The sequence below is a fragment of the Rhinolophus ferrumequinum genome, chromosome 2, assembly GCF_004115265.2.
Source record: "Rhinolophus ferrumequinum isolate MPI-CBG mRhiFer1 chromosome 2, mRhiFer1_v1.p, whole genome shotgun sequence".
Taxonomy (NCBI): domain Eukaryota; kingdom Metazoa; phylum Chordata; class Mammalia; order Chiroptera; family Rhinolophidae; genus Rhinolophus; species Rhinolophus ferrumequinum.
The window spans coordinates 83,194,554-83,215,356 of record NC_046285.1 but is presented as its reverse complement, the minus strand read 5'-3'; the positions used below and the strand labels follow the sequence as shown (position 1 = coordinate 83,215,356).

General features: G+C 40.1%; 1 protein-coding gene across 6 annotated transcripts in view; it reads right to left on the bottom strand.

The window, feature by feature from the left end:
* The window catches only part of PLCH1 (phospholipase C eta 1), a 192,418-nt gene that overhangs the window by 145,767 nt on the left and 25,848 nt on the right, over positions 1 to 20,803 (bottom strand). The window lies entirely within an intron of this gene.

The window sequence follows — 20,803 nt, the reverse complement described above, 5'->3', positions numbered from 1 at the left end:
CACAAGTTCTTCATCCCTCCCCCTCTCGCCTTCAGAGCTCCCCAGGCTCCTCCCTGGAAGGGCTGGTGTCCAGATCAGATATGGAGCCCAACACCACAGGGATGAGCAGGGCCCCAGGTTAATCCAGAATGGCTCTGGGACATCTTTGAGAGCCAAGCCACGTAGCCAAGGTGAGCACTCAACAGCTCTGCAGGGCAGGTGGGCAAGCTTTTAAAAGCAAGCACGACCCGTTTGGATGCGTTTAACCACCAAGGAACACTCACATATTTCTGAGCGCCTAGAAACATCTACCCCTTACTAAATATTCAGTTCTTCAGCAGCAGCAAAGAACCTTTGATGCAGCCCGTGGGAAAGAATCATAAAACGTAAACAGCTATTCTGAGGCCAGCGGGGGCACTGGATGAACAACACCTTGGTCACTCCCCGGGACGCTCCCCTCAGAAAGTCATGCACAATGTCAAGTCTAGGCCAACAGGCTTTTGGGGGCAGTGGTGTATCCCCTGACAGGTCGCCAACAACCGCACAGCTTTAAAATCTGTAGCTTCTTACCTGAAACCTCATTTGAAAAGGTCAGGCTTTTCCAGATTAGTTCTAGCCCAGTAGTTGGCATATAGCTGCATAACTCTGAAATAAGACCAACTCAGGGCAAAAGCATGGCCCTGAGACTCCAAAATCCAATCAGAAAACCTACTGACACAAACCCACCATAGGTAATGGAAAGGGGTGGATTTCACATAAACTTCCACACACTGCTTGTAAATTTTAACAATTTTTGAGAGTATAAACTATACCAAACTTAATGAAAAGTCATCAGGCAAGATGCAGCAAGATTTGTAAAAATGTTTGCCCTTATTTTAGTCAATAATCATTACTGCTAAACAGCTATCATCAAGCAATCATCAGAAATATAGAAATCTATATACAAGAATGTATCCTTAGTATTAGTTATAACAATTAATATCTGCCAGCAATCTAAATGCCTATCAACAAGGAAATGATTAAACAAAATATACATTCATACTTTGGAACACTATCGAGGCTTGAACAATGTTTTTTAGACATTGCAATTACCTGCCGATGGTTTGACGTACTATGTGAAATAAAAAAGAAACAAACTAAATATACAATGTGATTTTAATTTTGTAAAATATATGTGTATAGAAATAGACTAAAGGCATAGAAAAATATATGAAAAAGATTAACAATGGCTATTTCTAGGTGCTTTTATTTTCTTCTTAAATTTAACTATGTATATATTTTTTTTTCAAACAAGCATTTCTTTTACTTATAATGAAAATAACATTATTTTTCAAGGGTATAGCCAGTCTGGTAACACTCAACTAGAGAGATGCTACTCTCTTCCCGTGGTGTATTGTAACAATGGAAAACGAACTTTGAGAATTACTAACATTTATGATGCACTCCCTATGTTCCATACACCGCTCCTACCATTGTACGTGCCGTGTTTAATTCTTACAATGCTCCTATGAGTGCATTAGGTATCACTCTTTTTCTAGTTTCAGAATGTGGAAACTGAGGAGGAGAGAAGTTAAATAAGAAGTTCATTTCCCTGAGCTGGCACAGCAAATAAGTGACAGACCTGGGCTTTGAATCTCCACAGTCTGGCTCCAGGGCCACTGCTCTTCACCAGATAGGGTTGTACAGAGGTCTTAAATATGTAACTTACATCCTGCAATACACTTTTTCATCTAAGACCCTCATAGAACAACAAATGGGGCTACTACGGCTTAATTCCTTTTAGGAAATTTTACTGTGCACTCAACTCTTCAGGAAACCCCAAATCCTCAATATAAGTCACATAGCAAAATCACTAATGTAACTACACAAACACATAAAAGCCCAACAAGAATCCTACGTGTACATACAAACCCAAAGAACTAGATGCTGGAAAAGTCCCAAGTGGATGCTCCAGGGAGATGTTGCCAGGGTGAGCAAGCTTGTTTGTGTCCATACAACAGAGGGGACCCATCCCTGAGGACCGGGCCTGTCTCAGACCCTGCTGAGTCCCAAGCTATTCCAGTTCCTTCTTCAGATACGAGGCACCAGTCCTTCATCCAAACCCTCTGACCACCCCGGGCCATCTGTACTCAGCTAGGTGTCCTGAGTAGTATCTGACTCTGAGACGGGGGCAGCACCACCCCACAACTTGGTCTGTGCGGATCACAAAGATGCAGTAGCGAACCGAAGAGTTAAAGACGTTAGCCTCTGAGCATCTACTAAGAACCTACGGGATAACACCAGAAATCTGCTCTCAGTTTTGATTTACAATGGACTCAACTCACTAGATTAAAGCTGCTGCAGTCACTGCACATTTGGAGTTAAACAGATTAAAAACAGTAGGGATCATATATTAATTCAAGCAAGCCCAGCACGGTATGGTCTGTTCATCACCAACACTTTTAAGGAAATCACTATTATATGAAGTTCAGAAACCCGTCAGGACTAAGAAAATTGCTAGAACTCTTGCATTAACCCCTGAGGAACAAAACAGAACACAACCATGAGCTCTTTTCAAAGGGAAAGTGAAGGGGCTCCATAAACCAAGGTGAATACAATGTATGTACATGCTCAATATCAGTAACAATGATACTCTCGCCACTCCTGCGTGGAGCTTTATATCCTTCCCCTTAGAAAGTCCTTCCAGGAACAGGTGTCTCCAAGACTCTGACAACTCTATGAAGGGGCAGAGGCATCATGAGCATCCTGGGGAGGGAGCTGAGCCTGAGCGACTCTCCATGACTTGCCCAAGATCCCAAAGCTCACACGTGGGGGAAAATACCACCTGAAACTGGGCTTTCTCATCCAACACAGTGCCCTCTCCCCGTACCATGCATACGTGTTTACCGTATTTTTTGCCGGCAAGAATTAATGCTAGACAACAGAGTATAACCAAAACTTTAAATTACGAACCCAGCATGCTACAAAAATTTCAGCTGAATACAGAGGAGGACCGGGCCTGTCCTCCAAGTTTCCGTTCAATGCCTGCTAAACTAATGCTGAGAATGGAAAAAACGGAGTTTTATTTAGACAGCAGACTTACCTACCATAGCTGTATTTTCATCATTGGAAAGATATAACTACATATTGTAATGATATAGAACATGTCCTATAAATCACACCTGCCTGTCAAGTCAGTTTGGACTTCCGTTACGTTAAAAACCCGACATGCATTTTTAAGCATCTGAATCCCAAAAACCTGTATTTAATATTGCTATGTTCCACAGGACAGAGATGAGACACCCGTTAGCCCAACTGTCTCTTTGAAATGATGACTCCTTGATGATTTATTCACCTCCCCTTCAAGATCTTGGCTTTAAAATAAAAATCTCTCATTCTTTTTTGGAAAAAATTGACTATTTATCATTCATGTCACTTGACATTTTATGGGTTAGCATGAAAATGTACAGGCACATCACTGTCAGTATGATGAAGATGTCAGTATAATTCAAAGTAAAACCCTTGGTAGGCTCCAAATTTGATTTCAGCTTGAGCTGTCCACGAAAGCCACTGAGACCTCACAGGCAAGATTTTATTCACAGTCCCTCTGAGAAATCCAGGAGCTTGAAGCCTGCGGACACATGTGAACAGTACTTCAACTGCTTCTGATAGAAACTGGGAAATGTGACATGCAATTGACATTTGGGTTTCATGAACTCAGATCCAGATATAAATAAAGGTACCCAGACTTTATGAATCAGCATCCAGTGTTTGGATACCTACCATCACTTCTGATCAGTGTTAATTATAACATTCACGGAGGGGAATTAACCGGAGATAGGGAGGCACATGGGACTCTCTAATGCTTGTTGACAGTGACATATATTAAAACAAATATCTACTCTGAGGGCTGAGGATTTAATTAAACTCTCAAAACTTCAGTAGTGACACATTCAGAACCCCCGCCCCCATAGCACTCAGAAGGCACTTGTACACTTGAACAGAGAAGCCCCCTTACCTCCTCCTTTGGGGAGAGGAATTAGACAGCTGGGGTGGAAAAGTCCAGAATAACCCTGAAGTGCTTATTCTCTCCAGCACTCCAGTTGAAAGAGGACTGTTGGCTAATATAAGAACCATGCTTGCGCATACCTGATAGTTCCACAGGGAACATTTTTCCATGCCTAAATCTGACATCTCCGGGTCTCATACAAGATAAATGGTATCTACCTAGGCATGGCTTGGCTTACAGTCAGTCTACTAGGGATTACAATATGTGCATTCATATGGGAGCACATGTGGTCACCATAATGCAAACCCCTTATCTGGTAGTACTAAACCCCAGAACACTACTCATACAGATGGGTCCCTTCAGGAATGTAGACACAAAGGTAAGCATAAGGAGAGAGGAGTGAGGAAAAGGGCAGAGGAGCTTCTAGATGATTAAACAACCTCTGCCCTAAACAAAACTCTTCTGCTATCACACAGTCTAAATTCCTAACCTACATTGCTCTACAGAAATGAAAAATTGCCTCCTTTGTCTCTTTCTTGCTGAAGTAGTAAGTGGTTGTTCTCCACAACTTCAACAGTGCATTTTTTAACACACACATAAACTTTAGCAATGCCTCTTCTCCAAGTCAAAAAATTTCATTTCTTCAACCTTTCTTTTTATATTATTTCTCTCAGCAACACTCTTGATGGGTTAATTTTTTGTTCTGCCTAAAAGACCTCTTAACAGGTAGATGGGCCATAGCGACAGGGAGAACCACAATGTAAACTCCTTGAGAGGGGGAACGATGAATGTCTTGTTCACCAGTGTATTCCCAGGAATACGTGAGGACAGTAGTAAGTGCTAAGGTCTGAGAGTAGGAAGACCCACCCGAACAGAGAAACTCAGCTTCCAGATAATTCTCCAATTCCCAGGAAGACACTGAGAATAAAGCAGGTCCAAGACCCCCAAGGATGACAGAGGGACTCCAAAAGCATGAAGAAAACCAGTTGCTGGACTTGTGATGTAGGGTACAGGTGAATGCGGGAAGGACCACAGGCAGCCTTTTCTCCACATGCAGGGAGAAGATCAAGATGGAAATTACTCGTGGGAAGTTCCCATGAGATGAAAATTATCAACTTATTCAAGTTTTCCAAATGGCATTCTGGTTAACGCTTTATCCCTGGAGTTTAAGATGAGAGAGAGAGAGAGAGAGCCTGTGGTACCCCTTAGGAGAAAAAGAGAAAAAACAAGTCAGTTCCAAATCTAGAGATAATTCAGCACAGTGGCAGAGAGTTGGGGGCACGGAGCAGTTAAAAGCAACACGACAGGCATCAGATATGGAATCAAAATTCAAATCTTGAGTCCAATAGGTAGCTCAGCAACCTGAGCCAAGTTCACTTAAATCCCTCTGAGCCTCAGTTTCCCCATCTCCAACAGTACCTACACAAAACAGATTGGAAACTTCGTAGCCCAGTACCTCAGTACTCTAAGCATGACAAGCTGCATGACTTCCAGGTCCAGTGCAAAATGAAAATATGGGGCTTTTTTATTCTCCCCAAAATAAAGAATTTCAAGATCGCAACAGCAAGCATTAAACCACGCGCAGGCCCCTTCAAAGCCCTGCACTGGCCACACCCGTGAAGCCGGCTCGAATTCTATGAACTTGGCAGGTTTTGTGAAGTCCTAACATTTTCACCATCTTTGTTTCTTTCTTCCAGGTCTGTTTCCCTGTAGATATCAGTTGAAAGAAAAAAACAATCTTTAAAAAATAAAGGACCTTAAAAAACAAATTAAAGGGCCCCATCAATGTTAAGTGTACTTAAGTTGATGACAACTGTGCCATGGTTACATAAGAGAATGTTCTTATTCTTAGAAAACACATACTGAGGTATTTAGGGGCAAAGGACCATGAGGTATGCAACTTATTCACAAATTATTCAGAAAAAATAATATGTGTGTGTGTAGAAGGAGGGAGGAAAAGAGGAAAGGAAGGAGGAAGAGAGAAAGAGAGAGAGAGAGAGAGAGATTGTGAGAGTACATGACAGTCAAATGGGGTAAAGCCTAAAAGTAAATAAATCTGGGTAAAGAATATAGGGTGGTTCTTTGTTGTATTCTTATTCTTGCAACTCTTCTGTGAGGATAAAATTATTTCCAAAGATATAACATAACATAAAGGTCCCATGTGAGTTTGGGAGGGAAATAAAGGGAGGAAGAGGTAACAGCAAAGAGAAGCAAGGTTAGAAGCGCTATATAGGGAGGAGCCATTTCTACTTTGTTAAATTGCTAAACCCCCAGCTCAGAACCTCCGTTAACGAATATTTAAGGCGACATCCCGTGTTCAAACCAGCCTGGGAAATAAGGACCTGAGGCTGGGACAAAGGATCCATAGTTATGCCGGTGCTTGGGAAGCCGTGAGCTGCCTCTGTTGAGAATGAAACCAGGGAATTCGTGAACATGGGTACACAACGCGTATCTACCACACGCTGCCCAGGCCTCGGTTCTCACCACTTACTAATAGTTCTGTTAGACCCACCTGAGGCCCACCATTTCACCCCCCACCCCCCAGGCCTCAGAATCCTCAGTGATAGAATGTGGGAGGTTACTAATTCATTCACCAAATACTTATTGGGCATCTCCCATAGACCAGACCTTCACATCACGTGCTCTGTTCCCAAGAGCTTTCATTCTAGACGGGAGCTCACAAACTGACTGCATTAAATAATTTCTTGAGGTCCTTGAGGTCTTTTTCAGCCCTGAAAATTCTACACAAAAACTCTGGGGCTTTTTACTTCAAAACTAAAATGAATATGATAGCATAACCACGCTCTAAGGGACTTGTAGCAAATGCATACCCTCTTAAAGGTGAAAATCTATTTGAGATGCCCTGTTTCTTAAATTAAAAAAAGAATCTGTCCACACAGGCAGTGAAATGCTTGAGAGCATATATAACTAAGCCTTCTGCCAATAATCAAGTTGATTTTAACTGCCAAAATTCTTATGCCTTGACAAGTTATACAAATAGCAAGAATTTTAAAAATCTAACAAAGCTCTCTAGAAAAAAACACTATAAAAGATAGAAACACTTTTTAAAGCAATAAATTTATCAGTGAGAAATAACTTTGAAGTAGAGATTAATGATTAATGTTAAAATGAAAACATCACAAGTATTTTAATTTGCTGCTTCATTAGCCCTCCTCATTCGTAGGCAATGAGCATAAAAATGGTTATAAAGGCTAATCTTTGATAGAGACCTTGGAGAAAAAAGGAAAGAATTTCTCCTTCATGAATACTAAAGATGACAAAATAGGAAACCAATAACATTTTATCACTTCATATAAATTAATCCAATTTAGAAATAATTTAGTACAATGATTTATGCAGAACTTATCTAGCCAAGAAAAATTATTATATTACTAGTATCAGAAATATGGTACCTACGGTTACCAGATATTAAACATCTGCATTGATTTATATATTTTAGGAGAAATGGCAAAGGGTAAGGGGTAAAAAATATAATTAGAGATCAAAATCAGAAGTATATGAGAATATTGTTTCCCAGATGGGTTCTAAGAGCTACAATAGACATATATCTATGAAAGATGGTCTCAAACACAGGCTTCAAGCTGAGATATTGAGACTAAGTATTTGTCCTTGAAAACAGCCATCTTCTGGACATAATTCACAAAGATCTAGACACTCTATTAACTATTTTCTGGTAGATGTAACAAGGGATCACTTGAAAGAGTTAACTTCTACAACTGAGGGCCGTTCGTCTGTGATTTTATAGAGCGGCAGCTTTACAAGCTTTAATCCCTAGAAATGAAAAATGTTCTAAATGTACTTTGAAGTCATGGACTCAACACTTTACCAGATAGCAAAATTACCACTTGATCTAAATGCTACATGGATTATATCACTCTATTTCTATAGTTCAGCACCTGGCTCCCCACAAAGACTTAATAATCATGTATTAGCTATGAAGCTATCTAAAAAGTCAACTGGATGTCACCAGGTAAGAAAGCCCCATCTCACAGAGCTCTGCTGCCCTCAGTGATGGGGTAACCATACCCAAAGCCAGAGGGGCTCAGCCCTCTCGCTGCTCTGCATGGATATTCACCTGCCCAATGTACACAGGCTTTGAAACCCTTTCATGCAAAATGCCTTTTATGTCACAATATTCCAATGCTCTAAAGATCTAACCATTTCCAATAATCAGAAAATGCAGAGATTTGCAAGATTTATCCCACAGAAAATCCACTCAGCGTTTCCTAATATTTAGCTCAGATCATAAAGGCCAGTTGCACTGGAATGGCAGAACGTTGGCTTTTAAAATTAACCCTGCCACTAGCTGGATGACATGAATATGCACCACTTACCTTCTCATCTATAAAAGGAGAGGGGTTTTGTTCGGCGGTTTATAATGTTTAGAAGGGGCAAGGAGTAACAGATTACTTTGAAATATGATGAAAGCTAAGGACTCTGTTCATAGGAGGTGGTGTATTTGCGTCTATACATAGTGTCTAACACAATGTTTTCAGAGATTTCACAAATGGCCTGAAGCCCAGCTATGAGTTCTTTTCAAATTCCTCAATCAGATGGCTTCTCAGGTCCTTTCTAGTTCTGATCCGCCATGCAACATTGCAGACCAGGATATTACTTATATCCTTAACTACGTCTTTTTATGTTTTAGACATAGGAGATTCAAAATTTCAAGTCCATTCTATAAAGAAAATGTCCTGGCATGTGTAGCCCTCATGTCTCCTACTTGGGAATGTGAGCACTGGCACATCATTTGGGGTCATTAGCTGTGCCCCTCACACACAAGTTTCCACCTTCTAAATGCACTGGGGGGTAGGAAACAGTTCTTCTCTTCCCCCTCACTCTATCCCTCTTCCACCCATTTTTTGGAGAATAGGGACTAATCCCTCACTCAGAGAACTCATACCCAAGCCCTTTGTGTCTCTCAGAGCAGTGCTGCTCACACTTGACAGTGTACACAGATCACCTGGGGATCTTGTTAAAATGCAGATTCCAACTCTGTTGGTCCTGGGTGGGGCTGTGAGTCTGCATTTCTAGCAAGCTCCCAGGGACCACTCCAGTAGATACCAGCTCTCGGCCTCCCTAGCCCAGTTCCCTAAGCCCCACTTCCAGCCTGAGGGCAATTCATCATGATATCGCTGTGGCAGTATCTCTGTGGCATCCTCTAATGGCCTCGAAAGGGTCTTGAAACTCTTTTAAAACCTTCAAACCAGCTCCCTCAGTTGCTTTAAAAGATATGTTTGTATAACACATCATGTGTCACGATCGTGGCAAAACCCTGGATTTTAAGGTCTGACAACCCTGGTTTGAACACCATAATCTAACAATGTGATTTGTGGCAAATTGTGAATCTGAGTTTTATTTGTAACACTGTCTTGTTGAAAGACTTACAAGGAATAATTCTGGTAAAGCAACTGGCATTGCCAGTTCTAATGACAATCTTGATTCAGCATCAACCCTAACATTTCCTGATGGTGCCTCAAGAGTATTTGAATATAGAAGCCACCAAGTCCTCCTGAGAAGGTCTAAATTTAGTTATCTTAACATCAGCCTCAAATTCCTTTGTGTCTCCCATAAGGCTCTATGTTCAAAGAAGGAGGTATCACGCAAAACAAGAGTGATCTGAGAAGACTACATTTCTCCTTCACAACTCTGACACTTCTAGGAGTAACAAAAGGACCCTGAGTATCAGTTTTCTCACACATAGAGTGATGGAGGTAGGACAGACATCTACAAGGGCTGACAAAGTTTGCTTCCCAAGAAAAAACTGTGTGCTTCTCTAAGTCCCTAGGTACCCCTTCATTTTCCAAGGTGGATAGACAAACAATTCTAATAATACTCAAGGTTACATCTGATGTACTCCAAGTACTGTTCTCCAAATCCCTGTGTTTTATATTGTGGATGAGGAAAGGGGTTCTGTGGAAAGTAACCTCACAGGCTGATCTGCTCATAAATTCCTAACTGGGCAGGTCATGGTGGGTATTCACGCCCCAGGCATACGAGTATAACTTCCTTAGTAAAAGGTTTATCTTTGCTGTAAACAAGCTCCGTCCATTGTTTCTGTGTGTCTAGGTTAACACACCTTTGAAAGAAGCCATAACCACCCCAAGAGAGCACATAAGCTTGTGAGCGCTCCTGTAATCCAATTCCCAGCTTGCTTTCTTCCACCTCCATGTAATCTCCCTTATGTTCACTCCTTAATTTCAAATGCATAAAAGAAGCTGCAAAACCATTATTCTCCGGACCATTTGAGATCTTGCTCCCTGACAGATGTTGTCAGTTTGGCTCAAATAAACTCTTATGAAAATTTTCTACAGATTTGGACATTTCTTACGTTGACACTATTTATTTCCATATCCATTCTTTAAGTTATCCTGTTGTGAACTGTGTTGTCCTCATTCTGGATTAACGAAAACAAGGCACTAGTAACACAGTCTTCCGTTACCTGTCGTAAAGGACCTTCCCAGAGTACTACTGTTTACGAGCAGGAGGCCATAGAGAACACGGGGAAGTCAGTGAACGCTCAAAGATACACTATCTTTAGATCATGTAACAGATATATTGGCTGTAAAGTTAAGACAAATCACATTTTAAGGGCACTAACAAAGAATGACATTCAAAGGAATATGAAATAAACGTTAGGAAAAAGAAAATAACTACATAAAGGTAAACATATCACTTGCCCCAACACTTCTCTGCCAAAAAAAAAAAAAAATCACAATTTTCATGTGTCACTTTTGCCCATAATTACATACCGTATTAAATCAGTCAACTAATAACCGTTTACTAATCAGATCAATATTTTAGTCAATCAACAACTTTAGCCACATGATTCTCACGCCTCCCATTGCATCAAAATCACCTGAAGAGGCCAGCCCAGTGGCTTTCGGTTCGATTCCCACATGGGCCAGTGGGCTCTCAACCACAAGGCTGCCAGTTCGATTCCTCGAGTCCCGCAAGGGATGGTGGGCTCCGCCCCCTGCAACTAGAAAGGGCAACTGGACCTAGAGCTGAGCTGCGCCCTCCACAACTAAGACTGAAAGGACAACAACTTGACTTGGAAAAAAGGCCTGGAAATACACACTGTTCCCCAGTAAAGTCCTGTTCCCCTGCCCCAATAAAAAAAAATCAAAAAAAAACAAAACAAAAAAAACAACAAAAAATCACCTGAAGATAAATATATATATATATATCTTTATATATACATGTATAAAGATACAGAGATAAGGAATGAATGAATGAATGAATGAATGGAGCTGGGTCCCATCCCCCAGAGATGATTTAACTGGACTTGTGTAGAGAGCAACCACCTGTATCTTGAAGCACTCCAGCAAATGCTAATGTACAACGAGCTGAGCATCACTAGCTTTTAGCTTTTAAATCATTTTAAGAAGTACAGATTTAAAACACATACTGAGATTACAGATTGTTTTTTTTCCCTGCTTCTCTCGTCTTTTGGGACTCTCCAACCTGTCACCTTATGTCTGGGATCTTCAGCCCACCACAATCACCAGGAGAGTTCTAAACATTCCTCAGTACCCGACTACACCCCAGACCAATTAAATCAGAACCTCTGAGCTGGGACCCATGTGTGTGTGTGTGTGTGTGTGTGTGTGTGTGTTCAAGTGATTCCAATGTGCAGCCAAGGCTGGGAACCAGTGGATTAAAAAGTTAATTAATTACAAGTCTTCACAACTGGAAACGATAAGCTTTGCTAGATGAAAAGCACAATACCCTGAAATTCTGACATTGGTATAATTTCAAAGAATGGTTACCTGTAGATATGCATTGATGTTCAATTTCAAGTTGGCAAGGAGTAAAATAAGATACTAAATAATAAAGGACATTGTTCACTCCTTTTAATTGGGCAAAGTCACTATCTTATACATTTAAATACAAGAAATTCTGAGAACACTGTTGTATGTATGTCAGTCACATATTTTGACCAAAAGATGAATATGGGCAAAACAAAACTGAACAAAAAATGTCCAGAGAGTCTACATTTATCCTATCCAAGTAGGTGCTACCTCAGACTAACTCTGGTACCTCGAAGTCAGGATTGTACTCATATTGCTTGAGATTCTTAGATAAAAGGCCTAGATGCTGACCATTTTCTTGTTTGTAAATTTGTAATGAAAGTGTATCTTAACTTTTAAAGAAGCCCTATGCTGTTTGATTGTTCTCTTCATGTACCGCCAGGCCTCCTTTCCTCCTCTGTTACTGAGAAAACTGGTGCTTTTGTTTTTTAAGATATAGTTTATGTTCTCTGGGGTAAAAATTAAACCATAGACAACACTTCTGTGATTGGAGATTTTCAAATGCAAGCAGCAGGAATTTTAGTAGTCTGCAAAATGCTGCAATTAAACAGGTTTTACTAATAGTGTTTTTTTAATGAGTAAAACCTCCATTTTCAGAGTTGAACCAAATGAACATACTAGTATATATAACCAACATGAAAATTTCAGAAAGTATTATTAAATTAATTCAAAATGTCTAAAAAATTCCTTTAAAGAAATGGGTTTGTCCTTTTCCATTTTGAGGCATTATACATTTGTAATAATCTTTTCTAAAGCACACTAGGATTCTCAGCAGAAGTGGCTTTCCTTCTCAATCTCAGGAAGGAGTGGTTTATGGGTATTCTTTTATTCAAAGCAAAAGTGTGAGTGAAGAAAAGAGAGTTTGCAGCCAGAGAAGTGATGCATTCCACAGCACAAAGATTAAAAGCCAAACCTAACAGAGTGCAAAAACAATCAAACAGTAAGTGTTTCTTATTTCCCCTATTAAATAAAATGAGTAAATTCATTCAGCAATATTTTATTAAGCACCTGTTGTATACAATGCATTCTACTATATACTGGAGATAGAAGTCAGAACACTCTCTGTCTCCTGGAACTTAGGAGGGGGAGGGACAGAAATTAAATTGATTATCACGAAATTAATTGCAATAATGCAAGGAGACAGCAATGCAGGGTGACAGGAGAGCATAAAACAGGGGCCTAACCTGTCTGGGAAGGGACCTTTACTTGGATCTGAAGGATGAGTTGATAAGTGAAGAAGGGGTAAGTTTGGTGGGCAAGGAACCAAAAGGTCCTTGTAGCTGGGGCGCAAAGAGGCTGGGGAAGGGTGAGAGAGGGCTGGCGAGGCAGCAGGATACACATGGAAAAGTGGGCATTCTGCTCCATGTTGAGTCTGAAGACCTGGAAGGCATCCGTGGACCCGCTAGGTAGGAGGCTGGACATTTAGGTATGAAGCACAGAGGGGTGGTCTAAACCAGGGACCTCCTGTTGAGAGTTATCAGCACGTAGGTGGGAGCTGTAGCTGTGGGTGTGGGTGAAACACACAGTAGGCTACGGGCTTTAAATAAAAATATCTAGGAGTAAATATCCCTTTGAAATCATCAGTTTGCACTTGTGATAATCCCAGACATACTTCCTGAAAGAAACGAGCCCTAAGAAAATATAAACTAGCACAAGTCTATTGGGATGAGTTTTCATTTACACAGTATAAAGAAACAAACTGGAATGTTCCATCTTTGTTGTGATAGATGGGAGATAGGTTTTTTTATTACAAACGCAATCACTGATAATTATTACTGTAGTCCCGAAAGAAATCTGAATCTTCTGTATAACTAATTAATTATGTTGCCCTAGAAGGACTCTAAATCTACTCGTGGAAAGACATTTCATCCTCCCATCAATTTCTGTGCATACATTAGACACCGGGTAGGAAAAGACAATTGAGAAAATGAGAGAGCAGAGGAAAATTAATTATAATTATTGGAATGCAGTTTAAAGAACATTGGCTTAAATTTGTAACACAGGTCTGATAGAAAATAATTCTCACAAGTAACCACTTAAAACGTGAAAAGTCTGCAAATCTGAAGGGAAAGTTGACTGTTTGTTTATTAGACATATTTCTTCTTTCTAATTGAGTAATTAGAAAATTGGTATTCCTAAGCATAAAAGATTAAAACCATCAAGGGCCTTTCTACTTGCTGGAGACTCCATGGTTTTAAGAGAAAGAATTTGAGAGTCTAACAGGAAAGGCCAGCCAAAAAATCTCCCTTACTGCAATAGGCTTGTTTCAGCACCAACTAAAGCTCTAATTTCAAAGACTGAACATTGTTACTTCTCATCCATGTGGGCTTCCCAGGTACCCAGATCTCCAATTTGCCATTTTGCTCTGCATCAGTACAGAGCATGAATGACCTCGACATAGAAACCATGGCATACACAGCAAAACCACCCCATCAAATTAGATTCCCATTGGGGAAAAGATGCTGAAACATTTTAACATGGATTTTTATAAACCTAGATCATCGCTTAGTTCTGATCAATTCAGCTATACAACCTTGCAAGAAGCAAGCCCAATGAAGAAAACCAACACTAGTACCTTTGGGGAAATGAAGTCACTCTAAGCCAAAATGTGAATGGACAAGGACCAGCCTGGATGGGTTCACGGAGAATTGTCATTGGTAGGGGAGTGTGGGATTCCATCCATTCAAAATCACATTACCTGAACCCTATTATGTATACAGCCGAGGTGTCTGGAGCAGCAGAAATGGCCTCACCCCAGAGACAAGCAGAGGGGAAGAGCTACAAAAGGATTCAGGGATCTTTTTAAGGCAAATGCATATGGGAGCAGCCCCCGTAACAGTGTAAGAAGAGACTGCAGTCAATGGGCCTGGGAAGAGGACGAGGACACCTTCATACTCCATCCTATCCATTCTCCTCCACAGCCCACCGCAGTCTGTATAACTCCATAGGAAGAAACATGGCAGATAAGAGGTAGGGCAGGGACCAGACAGCTGCCCAGGGCCCTCAGGCCAAGGGAAGCCATAGCTGGGCCAGGGGGAATGGACAGTGGGTGGGGCTGTCCACCCACTGGGAGAGAGTGGGTTCTCTCTGAAGAGTGCTTGTGACAGAGAAGGCCAAGGTGGAATTAAATGTCTGTAGAAGATGGAACCAGAGGTCATCTTGATCACCTCACCACCACTGACAAACAGGTACCAGGGTGTAGGTCACAGACCTTCGCTTCCCCCATCTCTTCCCTGTACCAAAATCTGAGAAGCTAGGCCTTGAATTTCTCTTCAAAGGGAAGAAGTGGAACAGAGCAAAATGAACGCCCTCCCTCAACCCGCAAGACTCATGTCAGGCCTGTGCTGGGGGAGGGGAGGAGATGGGATTTAAATGAGCTTGAGAGGAACATTCTAAACAGGATTAGACCCTCAACAACCAAAACTAGCCAAACAGTAATAGAATCTGCCCGAGATGTTGTAAAGAGTACTTTTTAAAGCATGAGTTGAAGAAATATAAAGAATTTCATGTACATACTACACTAAGTTGAGCACGCTCAATAAGACCAGTCACAAATGGAATGCTCATTACGGAGCAAGAACAAAAAAAGAAATGAACTTTCAATTTTAAAATATAAATAAATAGCATTTCACTGAGGTGTTCATTGAGAATTTTCTATATATCCAAGAAATGAAGAAAGAGCACGCGCTTCCCAAAATGTTACAGAATAAGCCTGTTTCATAGCAGCTAACATTAAAGGTTATTTCCTTTGTGTTATAACCTAAACGTTAAGTATTCACTTTTGTGAGGCCTAAAAGGCTGACCCTGATTTATCTCAAACAAGGGAAAAGGAAAAGTACATAAATCAAAGGCGTCAGTTAATTCACCCCAGATTCTCCAATTCTCTGTTTAAAAGTGGGGTGAGGGGGAGAGGTAGAGAAGCAAGCAATTCTTGAAATCTTAGCACTTGGGAGTTTAGAGGTCATTTGTCCTAAATCGCGTGCAGCATTTTGCTGACATGGAAATTTATCGCCTATGGAACAACTCACCCAAAGCAACCCCTGCAAGGTACCCCTCCTGGGTCAGGCCTTGCTAAGCCTTCCCTGCCTCTGGCATACTTGCAAGATGTACCTAAACATCATACAACTGAAAGGATACCTGCTGTCAAAGCTTTCTGCCCCATGGCCACTGTTGTGGGGTAGGGAGTCTGGAGGGTGGGGCTAAAGAGAAACCTACGGGGCAGAGCTGGTTCCAGGATTAGTTCTATTATCATTTATCCAGTTTAAGTGACTCAGGTACATTTTCTCCGTTAAAGCCTATCTTCTTTTTATAATCTTTTCTCTCAACTAGTTTGAGAAATTTTTCCCATGTTCCAATGTTCCTCTCCAAGAGATAATACTTTTTATTTTAATGATGCTCATAAAAATCTTGACTATCTTTGCATTAATAGGAACTCTTATGTGCATGGATATTTTCTGAACCCAGGAGAGGATGTTTATATAGTCATTGACTGGAAAAGCTTTGGCTCAGTGAAGAAGTGACAGTTCAATATAAAACCTAGTAAAGCCCCAATCCCCTAAAGAAGGCAGATTGCTGAAGTCAAAACCTCCTAATAAGTGGCCTAAATTAATGAGAACCATAATTCACTTCTGCATAATTTCACTCTCCTTTCATATTTGCCAGGCAGAATCTGACATTCTTCTTTATTTTTCCAGGTAGGATGGAATTCGAAGGAAAATTTCTCTGCTCTTTTTTTTTTTGAATACTATAATGACACTTGTCCTGAAAGCTTGCTTTTTAGTCCTAGCTACTGGTCATTCCACGATCACAAGAAACTCGTGAGTATCCTTACACACACACACACACACACACACACACACACCCCTACCTCTCTCCCTAAAGGGAAATGTAGCTTTTTGCCAATGCAAAGCTAACTACAAAATTTACCATCAAAAGGGAATCTTACCTCTTCTTCATCACCATCTTGCCAGTCTTTCCTTTCCACATCTTGGCCTAGCGGACAATGCGGTTCCCTGCACACCCATCCGGGTTGCTGCTAGAAGGAACTTTGGAATCTGGTAAAACCGTCATTTTAGAGATAGGGAAACTGAGGATCACCCATGTGACAAAGGCTACCAAGTTAACAGTAAAGCTGGAAACGGAACTCATCTCCAGGATCCCATTCCCACCTACATTCCTTTCTAAGCTGGCAGTCAAGTTTCTGTCCTCACATCACCGATTGGCCATGAAAAGGAGGCTGGATTAAAAGTAATTCATTTATCAACTAAATTAATTAGTTTCATTATTGTGAGGCAAAGTAAAAGTATACATAAGGCACTTTTTGAAAAGACATACTACATAAATATTTAATAAGAGAACTATCTTTAATTTTATCCATAGGTAGTAAGAGACACTCATAATTCAACTCAAAACATTTCTAGTCTAGATTGGAGATGGTCATTCAGAAACATTCATATGTGAAGAAACAATATGCCCAAAATGGATTCACTTGGTTTGCTAAGCCCAATGTCAGCAAACCAAGACTTAATACCTAATTTAATTGCAGTTACAACCTTCCTCAGAAATGTAATCTTAACTAGCCAGTCTGGAATTTCTTGGTCAGCACCAATGAGGTAATCCTTCTAACAGACCCTCTTGTCCCTCAAAGGTAGCCAGAAATAATCTTTTCATTTATGAGTTCCTTGTCCCACCCCCTATCTTTAAAACCTTTCCCTTTCTATAGCACTCCGATCTCCTTTCTATTTGCTAGATAGGATGCTTCCTGATTGATGAATTATATTATAAAGCAAATTAGATCTTTGAAATTTACTCAGTTGAATTTTTATTGAACACCTATAACATGATAGCAATAGAAATAAATTTCAATATAATAAGTTGGAATGATACCATAATAACTTATAGGAAAGCAATGAACAATTTTTCCCAGCATCACAATTATAACAGTGCACGAAACCAAAAAGTACCTCCGAGTATAGTCTATTAAGGAACTCAAATATTTGGAAAAGCTATGTGCATAAGAAATTGTATATATTAATTGAAAAGACACATATTATTGGTTTAGAATCTGTGTCCCATGTCCAAAAAAATTGCTACAATTCATTGCAACCAAGAGCAACAGCTGAGGGTATAGGTAATTTTCAAATAAAAATACTTTCATGAATGTATTAGCCATTAAAGCAAGGTTCATACTACACAAATCATTCTTTGCCCAAGTTTTTTCTGTATTTCAAACATATCAGGAGAATAAAAGCCAAGTGGAGAAAAACTCCAGCGCTTGGCTTCTTTGATAGGTATATGATCCCTCGGGATTCAATGGCTCCCCTAAAAATCTGGACAAAGGACAGACAAGTGGGAAATACAAAAATAACTTCTCATAATCCCTAACGTGGTTCCCTCGCATCACTGAACAAGTCAACTCAACCAGATGATTTCTACTGACCAGCATCCACCATTTCCTAACTTTTCCAGATATTCCATTCCTACATCAGAATCGCTGTGAAGGTGAAATAGATAAAAGACTGGACAGAAACAGATTATTAAGACTGTTTCTCTTTGGATTGTGGGTAATTTTCGAAATTGCTTACAGTGAGAATCATACCACCTCTATACTCAAAATGAGGCTACGAATATGCTTTATGAACCGTGAAAGAGTCTACATGTCACAATGTTACTGTTTTGTTGACCATTTCAGCCCACATAGCCCTCATTTTAATGTAGTTCTTTTCTCCTGGGAATTCTGCTTAACTCTGTATGCAAAAGAGTCTGCCTAGCACCATTTGCTTATTCAAGTCTGTATATTCTACAAGTCAATTGTTTTGCACAGGAATGGTTCTTTTCTGCTTACAATGGAAGAGGTTTTACTCCTTTTTGTTTTGATTGATTTGGTAATGTAAAGACAGTTATTGAGAGACAAAGAGAAGCCAAGCTAGTATGCAAAAAACATCTGAACGCCCATCCTATGTTCCAGAAGCCCCTCCAAATAAATCTGACATGTCTGAGTCAACATGTCCTGTCCCTTTCTTCTCTCAGAAATCCTCTACAAACATTAACACTGGACATCCCTTGACTTAAAATATACCAGGAATCTTCATAACCCTCCTTTAAGTTAAATAAGTTCCTATCTTAACATTAATTTTCCATACAGGTAAATAAAATAAAGAGGAAAAGCAAAGGCACCATTCTTTCCTGAATTATATATCCTTTGCCATAAAAATCCAAAATGGTGTTTTACACCATCAGAAGTACTTACAGCTACTGCTTTATTATAAATGAATAGAATCATAATTCTGATTCACTCTAATCATTTCCATCTTGGGCAGATGTGATATCTCTACATTACTCTTTCACAAAGAGCAATTCTTGAATGTAAGAAGTAACTGGTTCATACTTTAAGTATTCTACTGCCCTCTTGTGTATCTCATGTTAAGTGAAATGGTAGCTCACAAAATACAGTAATTCTAATTCTCAGAAACTCTTCAGTGGAATCTCAGAGATTAGAACTGGAAAGAACGTCGAAAATCATTGAGAGCAGCACATTCATTTCACAGAGGAAAGGACTGAGATCCTGAAGGGTTATATAACTTGCCCAAGATCACACACTGCTAGTTAATAGCACAGCAAGTATTGTTAAATAGAACTTAAACCTCTCAGAGTGTTCATTTCTCTACTGAAATGGAGATGACACGCTAGGCAAGAGTGGGATTTTGGAGCTAGACAGAATACAGTTTGAATTCTCGAACACCACTTCACAACCTCCCCCAAACCTCTATCTCCCCATCCATAAAATGGGATGAGTAATAACGATTGCAAAGGTAATGCAAGGATTCAATATGACAATGATCATCAAGCCCTCAGTATAATTATCTGCAATATAGTAGTACGCTAAGCGGTAATACAACCATAAAAATACATAGGAAATGGTTTTTAAGTCGTTACAGTCTCTGAGACTTCCAGATGGAGGCATTCTAAACTAATGCATGAAGGGATTTAAATCTGAACTTCTTCAAAACTGGCACAAAATGAAACTTGAAAAATTAAAGCTAGTTTTTCTAACACCTGTGTTTTCTTCGATTACCATACTTATAAGCTTTTTTAATACAAATAAAGTTCTAACAGAAAATACCACACAGCAAACACTGTGTGTGAGAGAGAGAGGAAGTAATGAACAACAAGACACTTCGATGAGGTTCACAGAAAAAGTACACCTCAGTACCACAGGGTTCAGTTATAATTCCCATGGCCCCTTTGTCAAAGGCCCCTCCCCCCGCAATGTCCAGACAGCCACGCTGGAAAGGCGAGGCAGGAATTTTAGTTGGGACCTTGCTACCTCAGCTTGGACTGGTCATTTCATCTCTGCTTCCCTTTCTTCACCTATAAAATCATCCTCTGCCTAGTGAAGTCCTATAGTGAGGAGATAGAAGGAATGTGAAAAAACATTGTAAACTCTAAAGCTCTTTAAAAAAGTAAGGCTAAGTTTGCTACCTTAAACTTAAAACACAAAAACATCGTCCATTACCAAACTGGGGAAGAAAAACCAAATTCAGAAATTTGAAGCCAGCTTAGATTATAGTATTCTGTCAAACGGCACGCCACTCGCGGTGAAATCTCCCTCTTCCAGCTACAATTTTGATCGAGATTGCTCCAAAAATTCTAGCTACACATAAATCTTTGACTCTTCAATAAATTTCACTCCAGGGTGTCCTGATTACAGAGCTTATCCCTGACTGTATACCACAAAATAAACACACCAACAGGGTGAGGGCAATTAGTCTTGGTGTGCCATGAAATGACTAATACTGATTACTCTGATTTGTGGCTGCAGTATTCCACCCTGAGAGTGATGGCTAAGTGCTGCGAGCTGCTCTGTTCTGTTTGTATACGTGACCTGATAGAAGGCACACACTACGCTGGTAATAAGCCCTCCCTGATGACTCTAATATTAATTGAATAATTACTATGGGTCTAGCGTCCCCAAATTTCAAGCATCAGAAAGGGGTATTGC